Source organism: Balaenoptera ricei, chromosome 8 (assembly GCF_028023285.1).
Source record: "Balaenoptera ricei isolate mBalRic1 chromosome 8, mBalRic1.hap2, whole genome shotgun sequence".
Classification (NCBI taxonomy): Eukaryota; Metazoa; Chordata; class Mammalia; order Artiodactyla; family Balaenopteridae; genus Balaenoptera; species Balaenoptera ricei.
The window spans coordinates 2965915-2980845 of record NC_082646.1 but is presented as its reverse complement, the minus strand read 5'-3'; the positions used below and the strand labels follow the sequence as shown (position 1 = coordinate 2980845).

The 14931-nt window shown below is 48.2% G+C and overlaps 1 long non-coding RNA gene across 1 annotated transcript in view; it reads left to right on the top strand.

Moving 5' to 3' along the window:
* LOC132369541 (uncharacterized) overlaps positions 1–14931 on the top strand; it is a 358827-nt gene that overhangs the window by 337835 nt on the left and 6061 nt on the right. The gene's annotated exons all lie outside the window — the stretch shown is intronic.

The following is a 14931-nucleotide window of genomic DNA, read 5'->3' as shown; positions in this document are numbered from 1 at the left end:
TCAGGAAAAGCACATCCATACCCACAGGAGTATATTCTGTCTCTATTTCCTGAGAAAACAGTTAAAACGTTATCTGTCTGTAGGATGTTTCTCAATATGGGGGTTGGCTAAATCCAATACAGTATTATCTTGTTAACAATAAAATAGTAATACCTTCCTTTCATATTCTTTTTATAATTTGCAATGCACTTGTATTTCTGAGTTGATTCTACTCAAAACTCCTAAGAGGGAGGCATCATTAGAGATCAGCAAGAAGAAAACCAAATCTCTAACAGGGTCATTTGGACCCTGGGGCAGCATGAAATAGCTAAGAACTCAGTTGACCTGGGTCCCAGTGTTGGGTCCTTCGTTTACCAGCCGTGGGCCCAAACATGACTACCTGAATCCCCTGAGACTGCTTCCTCAAATACGAAGTGAAATTTGGAATAGTGCATCCACTGGGTTGTCTTGAGGCTTAAATGGGATAATGAAGTCAGGATGGGTCATTGGTACTTAGTATGAACCGACTCAGCTGAAGTCCCCCAGCACACCCACAGCCTGAGCCGGGCTCCTCTGGCTGTGAGGCTTGTCCTCTGTCCCACCATCCAGGTTCCTTGTTAAATCCTGAAAAATGAGCCCAAATCAGGCATTTTGAAGTTGGGTTTGTGCTGAACTTTCTTTTCAACTCCTATAAAACCTGTAGCCCACCTTGGTGTAAGAAGTGGGAGGAGGGGGATTCCCAGGCCTGCGAATAGAGAGAAAGTGATTGAAAAATAAGAATAAAAGCATAAATCGACCCAAATAGCTGCAGCTTCCACGGGTTTAAGAGAATGAATGTCATGTACCCGGCACAAAACTATCTTAACCAGAATGAATTTGCCTTTTTATGCTGCAAAGAGGCTGGAAAGACACTTACAGGGTCTTGGTGTCACTGGCATCATCTTTATGTTCTTCAATGAATGACAGATAAGGGATTCATCTTATTACAGGAGAAAGGGCCAAATGTGTTTGCTTTCAAGTACAGAATAAAATGAAGTGCATATTCTCAATGTGGAACTTCATTTTGATTACCCGTCTGGAGGAGGAGAGCAGAAAAATAGCCTCCTAGACCCACCCAAACTCTCCCCCCGCCTTTTTTTATTTGTTACTGAAGCAAAATGAGGCCAATTGTTGGAAATTTCTGTGCAGCCCTGAATGCCTCAATGGTGACTCTCACTGAGATTAATGCATTTAATTTACCTCTTTGGTATATCAGAGACGCTATTCAGCAGCCAGTTGGGAGTTCCTGGGCCTAGAAGCTGCTCCATGATGAGATGCACTCCGGCTATCTCGACACGGGCTTGTTTGCAGGGCTTTTGTGCAAAGGAAGAAGTGGGGTGGGCCTTGCGTGTCCAGACCCCCACCCCTTCCTCCATAGGTGGCCATAAGCTAAAATAATGGGAAAGGTTGAAATACAAGGCAAGACAAACACCAAAGACCTGTAGTTACCATCCTTCCACGTGTTCTGTACTGTCCTCTGTCACTGTGGCCTCATCAGTAAAGGAATCACTTCCATTCAAGGCAAAGTTTCCCACTGAGGGGATGAATTAAGGGGGCTGAATAGTTTTCTTTGTGGTTCAGCAGTTTTTGGCTTTCTGACGTTAAGTATCAGCTTTGGCATCGCTCAGGATGGAGAGTAGCAAAGCTGCTTCTCCTTCCTCATTTATTCTCAAGTATCCAATGCCGGCCACTCTGCTAGGTCTGGGAGTGCAGTCGGTACAAGAGACACATGATCCAGGTCTTCCCGGTGCTTCTAGCCTGTTAGGGGAGGTCAGTTGTACACAGACAATCACACAGATCTACTTAATTACAGTTTTGATAAATGTCACAAGAGGAATACACAGGAGACCCAATCCAGACTGGAGAATTTCAAGAACGTTATTCCATAGGAGGCATAAGAAACATTATATTTTGAAGGATGAGGAAGAGCGTGTAAGGGCTGAGGCGAGAGTAGAACCCAGGCTTCCAGGCTTCTAACCTATAACTCATTCCCTGGCCTGTATCTGATCCTGTTTGTGGCATCTCTAGACTTGAGGCTGTCTCATGGCAAACACCTATGAATCTCCAGAGGGCAGGAACTCTGCCTCTTTGAGCTTTTCTGTTCCCAGCATTCAGTGTGATGCTTTTCCCCAAGAGCCCGGTAGGATGAGAGGTACTCTCCTTCAACATTTCCTGGGTGCCTATCCTCAGTGTAGAGTTGTAAATTACTCTACCCTATCTCCTCGAAGGATAGGGGGATATTTAGCTGCTTCTCACTCCACTCCTCCAATCCCACCAGGAGTATCTTCAGCAGGAAATCACTCCAAAGGATTTACCTTTAGAAATGGAAAAGTAAAGCTTTCGTCCAAGACTTCCTAGGCAACTTTACGTACGGTTAAAATAGGAGTAAATACCTGCTAGCCATGCCTCAGAGACATTGCAGGCTCCATTCCAGACCACTGCAATAAAGCAATTATTGCAATAAAGCAAGTTACACAAGTTTTTTTTTTCCAGTGCATGTCAACATTATGTTTACATTCTATAAAGTGTATAATAGCTTTATGTCTAAGAAATGTACATATACCTTAATTTAAAAATACTTTATTTTTAAAAATGCTAACCATTATCTGAGTCTTCAGTGGGTCATAATCTTTTTGCTGGTGGAGGGTTTTGCCTCAGTGTGGATGGCTGCCTACTGATCAGGCTGGTGGCTGCTGAAGGCTGGGGTGGCAATGTCTTAAAATAAGACAATGAAGTTTGCCACCTCAATTGACTCTTTCTTTCACAAACGATTTCTCTGTAGCATGTAATGCTGTTTGATAGCATTTTATCCACGGTAGAACTTCTTTCAGAATGGAAGTCAATCCCCTCAAAATCCTGATGATGCTTCATCAGCTAAGTCTATGTCATATTTTAAATCGTCTGTTGTCATTTCCACCATCTTCACAGCACCTTCACTAGGAGTAGATTCCATCTCAAGAAACCACTTTCTTTGCTCATCCATGAGAAGCAACTCCTCATCCTTGAAAGTTTTATCATGACATTGCAGCAATTCAGTCACATTTTCAGGCTCCACTTCTAATTCTAGTTCTCTTGCTATTTCTACCACGTCTGCAGTTACTTTCCTCCACTGAGGTCTTGAATCCCTTGAAGTCATCCATGAGGGTTGGAATCCACTTCTTCCAAACTCCTGTTAATATTGATATTTTAATATTGATAAGCTAGGTATTGACTTATCCTCTCTAGCTATGAAAGTCCTAGATGGAATCTTCTTCCAATATAAGGCTGTTTCATCTACATTGAAAATCTGTTGTTTAGTGTAGCCTCCTTTGTTAATTATCTTAACTAGATCTTCTGGGTAACTTGTTGCAGCTTCTACATCAGCACTTGCTGCTTCACCTTGCACTTTATGTTATGGAGATGGCTTCTTTCCTTAAATCCCATGAATCAACCTTTGCTAACTTCAAACTCTTCTTCTGCAGCTTCCTCACCTCTCTCAGCCTTCATAGAATTGAAGAGAGTCAGGGCCTTGCTCTGGATTAGGATTTGGCTTAACGGAAAGGGCCTGGCTTAAGGGTCTTCTAGCCAGACCCCTAAAGCTTTCTCCGTATCAGCAATAAAGCTGTTTGACTCTCTTATCATTCATGTGTTCACTGGAGTAGCACTTTTAATTTCCTTCAAGAACTTTTCCTTTGCCTGCCCAACTTGGCTAACTGCTTGGTGCAAGAGACCCAGCTTTCAGCCCATCTCAGCTTTTAACATGCCTTCCCCACTAAGCTTAAACATTTCTAGCTTTTGATTTAAAGAGAGACGTGTGACTCTTCCTTTCACTTGAACATTCATTCATTATAGGTTAATTGGCCCAATTTTAATATTGTTGTATCTCAGGGAATAGGGAGGCCTGAGGAGAAGGAGAGAGAGGGGGGAATGGCCAGTAAGGAGCAGTCAGACACACACATTTGTGGATTAAGTTTGCCATCTTATTTGGGTGTAGTTTGTGGCGCTCCCAAACAATACAATAGTAACATCAAAGATCACAGATCACCGTAACAAATCTAATCAAAATGAAAGCATTTGAAATATTGTGAGAATTATCAAAATGTGACACAGACACGAAGTGAGCAAATGTTGGAAAAATGTTGCAATACATTTGCTCAACGCAGGGCTGCCACAAACCTTCAATTTGTAAAAATTGCAATTTCCGTAAAGCACAGTAAAATGAGGTATGCCTGTATGTGGTTCCCTATGCATGGATAGATTTTCTCTTGATACTCAGAAAAATCCTATAAGATGCTGCCTCTGAAGATGAAATTCAACAGGAACACAAGATGTTGTCCCTTCAGAAGGTAAACAAATCTTCTAGACCAGAGCAAGGTCTCCAATGCAATTTCCCACATGCATTGTGGCGTGGTGAGGACTCCTACAACAGACAAGAGCAAACAGCACCTTTTTGAAATTCAAATCATAGATAATATATGTAGAATTTGGAACTAGTGTTTACAAAAGATTGTGAATGCATGTTTCAAAACCAGCTTCAAGTGCAAATGGAGACTTTCTACGTGACATCGGGAGCTTATTGCTTCTTTGGGGGCCTCGGTAGTTCCATTTTCCAGCATGGGACCACTGCTGTTGTGATATTTTTTTCCTGATTACGATAAAGATGGATGAGGCACTTGGAAAATGCCAGAGGTGGGTATGATCTGAAACAGTGTCATTACTGCTTTGCAACTCCTGCATGTCAGAGAGAACCGACTGAGGGTGGGACACAAAGCCCTGCCCTCTCTCCCCCCCCCACGCCACTCAGTCCTTTAATGGCCTGACTGGGGGGTCTGGAGGAAGCATTGGCCCTGCCCACAACCCCACTGGGCTGGTTGTCAATCAGGAATGGTCCCAGCTCTCTCCCCCCCGCGCCCCGCCCTGCGCCATCCCTGTTTCTCCACCGCGGGGACCCTGAGCTCCAAGGAGGAGACGCATCGCGCAGCGTGATGTGTGAGCCTCCAGGGCTCCATCATTCACCCTGAAACGCTGTCACGGAGCCAAGTTAGTTCTCCTGTGACATTAAAAACCTCACTTCAGTGAGGAAAACAAACAGATAAAGAACACCAACTAATGACTTTGGAAGGCCAGAGAGCAGCTGAAGTATTGTTTTTTTTAACGCAATAGATTTTAAACGGCATTTCCGATAATGAGCAAGTTACCCAGTTACTGCGCTCTTCTCAGTCCGAACACCTGTCCCAGTGATTCTCAATCCCCGGAGTGACTTTTATTTTTAACGATATTTATTATCATGAGTGTTATCACATTAGATGAAGCCCGCTGAAGCCAGACGCCACGTGCGTTGATGGCACCTAAGGCGGTGCATCCAGGGAGAGGTTTTCATCTTCCTTCAGAGGCTGCAGCTGTTCTGAGCTGTCATGACTGCCGGTCCCCAGCGGACCAGGAGGTAAGCTCAGAACCACCCTGCAGGATAAGATCACCCGAGGGTCTCACATGACTGTCATCTCAAAGGGACTCAGCATTTCACAAAGCGCCTTCTGGAGACAAATCTAAGAGGAGCTCCACTTGGCGTCCAAAGGCCAGTGCTTCGGGGTTTGGGACAAAGCGGCTCTGTCATTGCCACACAGCAATTCCGTCTGCTCCTGAGAAACTTCAGGAAGGCAAAGGGACGAGGGCTCAGACATGGCATTGGTGCGTCCCTTTTTGCTCTTCAGACAAGACCTGAAATCAGGCAAAGGGTAGATGTACGGTCCCTGCCTTGTCTCCAGTACAGGGCCTGTCACCTGCCCTTGCGAGTGATCTAACCTCAGAGAGAAACTCACCCACATTCAACTGCTAAGGAGCATGTTATTAAAGAACATTCTTTTAGTCATTTATTAACATTTATGAGAGCCCGCTGTATATTTTATATGTGACCTCCGATATGCCAGTTTGAAGACGGAGACCCTGCCTTTAAGAGGGTTCTGATCCTCGTTACTAGGGGAGGTGGCCATGTACACTCATAGTTTAGTTGAGGACGGTAATAATAGTTAGCAGTCCAAGGACCTGGCAGTGCCAGCTGTTCAAGCCTCACCACAACCTCCGCTCCACACACTGAGACACAGAGAAATAACTCATCCAAGGCCACATGACACTAAGAGGTAGATCTGGGGTTGGAACCCAAGAAGTTGGTGTCCAGAGTCACGCACCGAGGCACCATGCTCGACAGCTTCCCACAAAGATGGGCAGGGAGCATGAAATTACTACCATTTTTGGCTTGTTTACACTGCAGGCTAACCGATATTACAAGCATTTAACACGTGTTACATAATTTAATGCTTAGAACTACCCAGCCAGGTAGTCAGGACTTTGGGCTGTAAGCAACAGATTTAAGTGGGACTTAAGTGCTTCCCTGGTGGTGCAGTGGGTAAGATTCTGAGCTCCCAATTCAGGGGGCCCAGGTTTGATCCCTGGTCAGGGAACTAGATGCCACATGCCACTACTAAGAAGTCCGCATGCCGCAACTAAGAAGACCGCATGCCTCAACTAAAGATCCCGAATGGCTCAAGACCCGGTGCAGCCAAAATAAATAATAAATAAATAAATAAATATTAAAAAAAAGAAATAGACTTAAGTAAAAAGACGCGTTTAACACAAGGAGCTAATAGAATCAAACAATCAGGGCAGATCCCAGGATCACAGTGGCCAGAACCAGGGACATAAGCATTGTCAGGACTCTCTTTCATTCCCTCTCCTTCTCTCTCCTCCCCCTCCTCTTCCCCTCCCCTTCCCTCTCTGCCTTCCTCTCCCCCTTTCCTTCCTCCCTCCCCTCCTCTCTTCTTTTCCTCCCCCCCTCTCTCCCCCCTCTCTCTCTCGCCCCCTCTCCCCCTTCTCTCTCTCCCCCCTCTCTCTCTCTCCCCCCTCTCTCTCTCCCCCCTCTCTCTCTCCCCCCTCTCTCCCCCCTCTCTCTCCCCCACCTCTCCCCCCTCTCTCTCTCCCCCCCCTCTCTCTCTCCCCCCCTCTCTCTCTCTCCCCCCCTCTCTCTCTCTCTCCCCCCCCTCCCTCCCCCCTCTCTCTCCCTCCCCCCCCCTCTCTCTCTCCCCCCTCTCTCTCATCTCTGGTCTACTCTTCATGTTAGCTTCCCTCTGACCTACTACACCCCAGCTTTTATGACACAGTGAAGGCAAAGAAGTCTGGCAGCCCCTGACTTACACCCTCACATCTTTACCTTCAGAGTAAAAGGTTCCTCTCCCCTACCCCCAGCTCTTAGAAATTTCTTAGTGAGGACATTGGCTTGTCTTGTATCGAGTGCCTACTCTTAGACTGAACACTATGCCTGATTAGCAAAGAAAGGTCATAAAAAATGCCATTTCTATTCAGACCACACCCTAGGCTGGGGGGTGTGGGAAACAAGTGTTTCTTCAAAAGAAGGGGTGAGAAGGGTGACATGACCATTGAAAGAATCATTAGAAACTTAAGAGCCAGTCCGATGTATGTTTATTAGGTGTAGATGTATTGATACCCTATTTGCAGATGAGAAACTGGGATCGAGAGGGGTTAAGTAACTTGCTCAAAGCATCGTCTATTGCTCCTGAGGGATTTGAACGGGGAGGACGGAGACTGCATAATCAGGCTCTGTGTGGGGCGGCTTAGCCTCTAAACCATCTGGCACATCAGTAGGGATTGAACCACATACGAGTCCTCACGGGAGAGCTGGTCTACGCCCTGCTAACAGGAGGCCTCCATGGAGTGGAAGTCTTTTGCCTGGGTCAGAACAACAGGAGTGACGATTGAGTCCCTTCACAGAGATGCGGGGCAATGGGCTCTCTGTGCCCACAAAAGTTGCTTCGTGGTTGGAGTTTGCGCCTGGGGCTGAACGGTTGTGTCCCCTCAAAATGCAGCTTGTGTCCTTGAGGCTAAGCCATCATCACCTCACTGGGACATAAGGGCTATTCACACTTTTGTCTGTACCTGGATCTCACAGCCTCAACCTACAGTTTCTTTCACTTCCCAGATCCTCCAAAGTTGGGAAATGAGAAAAGCCAGGATGCCGGGTTGAACCCTGCCCTGCAGAGTTCACGAGGAAGCCGTGTATCTGCAATTCAGGCTCAAGCCTGCTTTAACTTGGAGCTTCCCAGAATGCTGGGTTAGTGGTTCCCGTCCCTGAATTCCATGGCCATCTCCACCTCCATCACTCTTCCTAAGCCCTGCTTGAGTTACTTCCTCTAAGAAACTTTGTTTTAATCTCGAAGGACTGTCTCTCTCCTTCACTAGACTTCTGACAGTCTCTGTTAACCACTGCTACTGCTTCGCATGCGTTTTCTGCTGTCCTCTTTTCCTTAGTCAGGACCTTCGCCTGCCCCCTGTCCTCACCCCCTGGTCCACGCATGCTTCTTGGTTCTTGTTCCCTCTGGTAGGGAGCCAATTCATGCCCCTACTGTTGGACACTGTCTTCTAGCTCTTTCTGCCAAGTAGGCTAGAATCCTAAGAATGTGCCCAGTTTCTCTTGTGAATTTAACTCCAATGAAAAAATCACGAGGGCCTCTTGGAAGGCAGTTAGCTCCCAGAATTCACCATTTCTCACCTGGCAGCTCCGCCCTCGGGAAGAAGAACCATCCACTTATTGGTAAGTTTCTGGCTCTGGACCCTGCTGTGTCACCTCCACTTCATCATCACTACAAGGGCTTTGTTAAATGACCTCATAGAACCTGTCGTGTTTCACAATCTTGTTGGAATAAAGAGAGACATTGTCCTTTAATCACAAAAGAACGAACCAGAAAAAAAAAAAACAGGCACAAATCCTTAAGAATACTAATTATGAAGCATATACCTTTACTTCCTGGGCCCTGTCTCCTCTAGAGCCTAAACTGAATATACCCTAAGTTCCCTGTGGTTCAGTCTCAGAGTTCTGTTTTTTTCAAAGAACAAGTTCAGTGTCTGAAAAGTGAGGGGAAGTTTCTAAAATCTTCGTTCGATCCCTCAGAGGGGGTAGTGTCTCTTCATGAGCCTCTCTGACTCTTTTTTCTGTCTCTTTGTCTTCACCCTGGGTTTTTCTTATGTTCTCATCTAGACCCTTCTGAATTATTAAGTTTTGGGGAGTTTCTCCCATTACCCAGATTTGTGCAACAAAGTAAAGCAGAACGTAGATGCAGCAAGAAGAATACTCCTCTCTAAGCCGCGTGCCTGTATATGAGTATGCATGTATGTGTGCATGTGTCCACCGGTACTGTCCTGACTGCTGTCCTGCTACAGCGGAGGACTGGGTCCTTTCTGCCAGGTCAGCAGCTGAGGGGCCGCAGCGCTTTGGCCCAGGGAACTTCCGGTGCTGGTGTGACTCACAGGCAGACGTTTGGTGCTTCTGCTTCCTGGAGGGGGGCAGGGAGGACAGGCTTGAGTCTCAGTTGTTTCAATTCACTTAGCAGCTACTTCATTAAAATTTCCCTCCATAAGAGAAAGATATTTCCCTTGTCGTTGATAACATTTTTTGAGAGTTGCCTCTCCGTAGATCCCCAAGTTAGCCAGAGAAGAATAAAGGTAATTAATGAATGTCCCTGCCCTCAAAGAATGTGGGCATTAGGGAAGAGGTCTGTCTCTCTGTCTCTCCCTCCCTTTTCCTCTTTTCCTCCCCCTCCCTCTCCTCCTCCCTCTCCCCCTCCCTCTATCTCTCTCACAAGTACATAAACGTACACATTCATACACTATAGAAACACTTAGAAACCGACATGTAAGCAGCTATAAAAATAGAATTCCAATGACTGCACACTTTTAAAGTATACAGGGAGATTCTTTGACACTTCTTGGACGAGGTGGTCAGCAAAAACATATTCTCAAAAGATATATTTTATAGGTGCTTGTTTTCTCAACTTGAATAATGTGTTGCTTTTATCATTACAGAATGGGAAATTATCAGAATCAAATATATGTTTCTTCTCAGAATTGTGATCCAGACAGTCTCCCTGGATTCATTCCCTTCTCAGTTCTTCATTGAGCCCTGACTTTGTGCCAAGTACAAAGTCTGGGGGTTCTGCATACAGAGATGACTGAGACTGGACCCCACCCTCGGGTGCCCAGAGGTCGTGTGGGCAGTGCCCCTCCAGGCACGTGGTGAGCCCACAGTCCAGGGGCACACAACAAGCTAGGACAGAGGAAGGATACAGCACCTTGGGTAAAGGCGCTATTAAAGAGAATTCCTGAAGGAAGTGATGCCTCAGATGTGTCTCCAAGGGCCCGTAGTAGTGGCCAGGTGAAGACCTGGTAGGAAGGTCATTGCGGCAGAGGCCACAGAGCAGCAGGGCCCAGAGATGAGATCTGGCTGGAGCAGCCAAGAGTGCTCTTGAGTTGGGGCGAGGACAACCTCACTGTGGCCGGTGCTCCTGCAGCCTGACCTCCAAAGGAGGGCAGGTTGGGGGATGACAGTGGACAGACACAGAGGCCAGATGATGACGGTCTTGTGAGCCGTGGGGAGGGTCTTGGATTTTCCCTGCAGGGTGCGGGTGGGGCACAGGAGTGAGTGGTAATTTGAGTCTGGGGGGAATGTTGTCAGACATTTATTTTGCATAGCTCGCCCTGTGCCAGGGTTGGATTTGAGAGCAGTTAGCAGACAGGGGATCAGTTTGTGGTCTGCTGCACTAATCCAGATCAGAACCAAGGGTGGATAAATTAGAATGAAAGAAAAGGATTCTAGAAACCCCTAGGAGATAAAATTAGTAGGATTGGTAAGTGAATTTTAATCACAAATCATCTTGGCAAATGTCAGCTCTGTTCTTCCACTGGATCAATCCAGAGAGCCGTGGAGTGGAGTCATCCCTGAGTCCGGGTCTCTCCAATTCTCAGCATCTCTGGTCAGCCTCCCCGCCTCCACTGTGACCGTGGCCCTAGCCACCGGCACACTGCATCAGGAGACTCTCGCCCATCCCGCCCGGCCTTCATTGTGTTCTCTGGACGGCAGAGAGGGCCGGTTAAAACCTCTGCTCAGAAGCCTCCAGAGCTTCTCATTTCACCCAGCAGAAGTCAAAATCCTTAAAAAGCCCTAAAACCCCACATGGCCTCCATCCCCCTCCAGCCTCTGCTCCCTTTCTCCTGCCGGCCTCCCTGCGTTCCCTCCCCCCCCGGGGCCATGCCCCTCCCCTGCTCCTCTTCTAGGCCAGACGTGTTCCCATCAGGGTCCCCGCGCTTGCTGTTCCCTGATGAGTGCATATGGCTCCCCTCTTCCCTTCCCGTAGGTCTTTATTCACATGTCACCATGGCAAGGCCTTCCCAAGGCCCCGGGTAAAGTTGCAATGGTCCCCCCCAGCCCGGCATGTTCTCCCTCCCCACTTCGTGCATCTCCTTGGCCCCCTCACTGCCCAACATCTAACGAATTGTCATCTCTACACCGGCATTGCCTGAGGGTTCCCAGCTCTATCCCTATTGCCTCGAATAGTGGGTATTCAGTGTACCCTTCCTGTTGGAATAAGTGAATAAGCAAAGGCACTGATTACATGGAGAGAGAGGTGGCTGGTGTCCCCGGTGAGGGTGGGTGGGTAACCAAGAGCACAGGACAGCAGGGCAGGAGGCAGGTGACCGTGACGTCTGTGTGTGATACACACGTTAGACACTGTCCAGTTCAAGCCACAGAATTCCCATAGATGATCCCAGAGGACAATGTGTTTCTATAAAAGTAAGAGTGAACTGACTGTTATGACGAACTGAGAAACAAAACCACAAAAGCCCTGCTGCCAGCCAGAGTCGGGACCCAGTGCAGCCCAGGGAACGCATGAGTGGGCTCAAAGCAAACTCCAAAGAAAGGGAGGCAGGTACAGGGATGGGGAAGACTGTCCAAGTGTGAGGGGCGCTGGGGACAAAGAAGAAGGCAGTGAGATGTTCCTTTATATTTGTAAAACGAAATGTGCTTAGTCCAGCCGCCCCGTGGATTTCCCACCGTGAAAGAGCCGAAGGCGTCCAGTGCAGCCCGAGCGCCGGGCCTTGGAGCCCAGGCCCACGCCTGCCGACGACCACGTCCTTGTGCCCCAACGTGCCGGGGGCTCCGCTCACCACAAAGACAAACTTTTGGGTTTTCTTCCGGCTCCTGGTGGGCACTTATCTGTGTGCGACACCCACACAGACGCACGAGAGGCAGAGAGCGCTCTGCATTGCTGAATGGGAGTTTAGACTGTGCACCCAGCTTGACTTCCAGCCGGCACGCCTGGAAAAGGCCCAGACACTCGGGTCCGCAGCTCAGCCCCCTCTCGCCAGGGTCTCTGGGGAGCATCTGGAGGCTGGATGTTCCCGCTCACGGCGAGGTCTCTTCACCCGCATCTCCCCTTCTGCACCCTGCTCCCTGCTAACGCACACGGGGCAGAGCTCCCCCTCCTGAGTCCTTTCCAGTCCTTCCCATAGCGGAGCCTACAGTGCGTGCATGTGTGTGTGTGTGTGTGTGTGAGTGTGAGTAGCGATGTATGTTGTCTGTGCAATGTGCCCATGCACGCAGTAATGTCTGCGTGTCTGTGCGTGTGGGTACAGCCGCATTGTCACATGTTGGATGGCTGACACAGGAAAGCTGTCTAGCACGATGATTCAGAGCATGTGGGGCAGAGGCTTCAGATCCGTGTCAAAGCCTCGCTCTGCCATTTGCTAACTTTTGATCTTAAGGAAGTACACAATGTCTGTAAGCTTTCCTTCTCATCTCAAAAATGGGGAGAATAATATCTGCTCTTCAGGGTTTTGAAAAGACTTCATTAGACAAAGTGGGAGAGTGTAGGGTTAAAAAGTGGGATAGTTAGTGGTTATGGTTAAAAGTTTAATAAAATGACAACGGACCCTTGACACAGAGTAAAAGGCACGTACAAAACTGGAGAAGAAAGAAATATATGGAAAGAGAAGTGTGAATAGGTTTGTGGCATGTGTGCAGGCCTTGGGAGAGGAGGCCTCTGCGTGAGGACGCCGGGCTGGCCTGGCCCACCTGTACCGGCGTCCGGTGCTGCCAGCGGAGACGCCCGAGCAGGCTTCCCCGACAGGCCCGCGTTGAGTGGAGCCGCGGCCCAGCCAGCTCAGCAGGGCTGCTCTGATTCTGCACTAAGAGCATCTCCTCTTCCCCATCCTTGGATGACTCTCCGAACAGGAGGCCAAGGAGAAGGCCAGGCAGGAACAGGCGTGGGGACCAGGTGGCCTCTGCCCGCTTCCGGAACGCGCCTGCCCGAGAGATGGGGCCTCCTTTCCTAGGAGCCCCTGTGGAAAGTAAACACAGGATCTGGCTCTCAGGGGCTCTTAAGCCAACCTCCCTGGAAACCAGCTTCACTCAAAAATGTTTAATTAACACGCTCCCACCTTCCTAAAAATGGGAAAGAAAAATCGACAAACACTAAATGGTTACAATCCTCGGATCAAAGTGGTTTTAAATAGGTTGTACTCAGCTTCAGGCCCTCTCTCATCTCTAATCTCAAGCCAAAGACGTGGACTAATTCTTCTGGAAGGGGCCTGATGTGTCCCAAATGCGTCATATGACACCTGCACACTTGCCCGTGGCGGCCGTGGTCTCTTCCATTTTATATGCAGCTTAATAGCTGGATTCATAACAAAGGAGGAGCATTTCAAAATCTTCCAAACCCTTGCTCCTTTATCCCTGGTGATGGGGTTGTTTGCTAAGCTTAGCAATTTGGGGTGAGGACGGAGTGTGGATCCAGTGAGCCAAATATTTCCAACAACACAGGCCTCAGGGCCTTTGCACTGGTCCCTCAGCCTGGAAAGCTCATACCCCGTATCTTCATAGCTCCCTCGGCTCCTCTGTCTTGATTCAAGCATTGATTTCTCAGGGAAGCTTTCCCTGGTCCAGAATTTGAACACTCCCCGCACAGAGATTATCTCCCCCCTTCCTGCTTCACTGTGTTCCTGGGCGCGGACCACTTTCTAAACTGAAGACACTTGACTGATTTAAGTTGTTCATCATCTGTGTCCCTCTCAAGGAGGCAGGCAACAGAGATCTTTGTCTATTTGGGGCTCTGATGTATTCCAGGGTCTGGAATAGCACCTGGCATTTAGAAGGGGCTCACTCAATGTTGGAGGAGAGGCAGTGGTTAAAAGCCTGGATTTTACAAGAATCGCTGAAACTCAAATCCCAGGTCCACCACTGACAAGCTCCTGACCTTGGGTACCGCTTCTCCTGGCTTCTCTGTGCCTTGGTCTCTTCTTCTGTAAAATGGGGTGATGGTAACAGTACCTACTCACAGAGTTGTTATGAATATTAAGGGGTGCTAATATGTAAGATATTTAAACAGAGCTTGATACGTGATGTGGGATTTACAAGTGTCCTTTTTGACTATTGCTGGTAACAAGGACACCCAACAGTTATTAAGTACTTCTGTGCGCCGACGGTCCGATTGAGCGGGCTAATATATGTAAAGTACTTGGAATAGCGCTTGGCACATTTACATGGATAATAAGTATTAGCTATCATTTTATCTCGTTTCATACACAAACCACACAGTGAGGCAGATACAATTACTGTGCTGATTAAGCTCGGGGAGGTTACTTACCTCTCCCCAAGCCAGCCTGCTGTAAAGTGCAAATCCAGAGCCACCCCCAACATGAGGCATCCTTACGGGGGGACTGACTGGCCTCAGTCACACTTCCAAGGCACAGGTGTCATTGTTTGCTCACCGGCTGGTCTCTTCTTGACTAGCTGTTACTTTTAATAACTGTAAGGGGAACTCTGAGACCCCTTGGATCACCACGCCCCCGAAGTTCAAAGTCTACGCGTCTATTCTCTCCTTGATGAGGATGGGTTACAGGTAATTTGTCACCTGGGGACTGTTGAATGAAATTGTTTAAATTGGCTCAGTACAGACACTAAGTCCAGAGCGCGAAGCTTCCGAACCGACCTGGTTTGGGAACTGAGGCTGTGGCTTTCCCCTGAGGGCTCTCAGTGTAGGGGCGGCCCTAGGACCCCCAGCTGAGGGCTCTCGGTGTAGGTGCTGCCCTAGG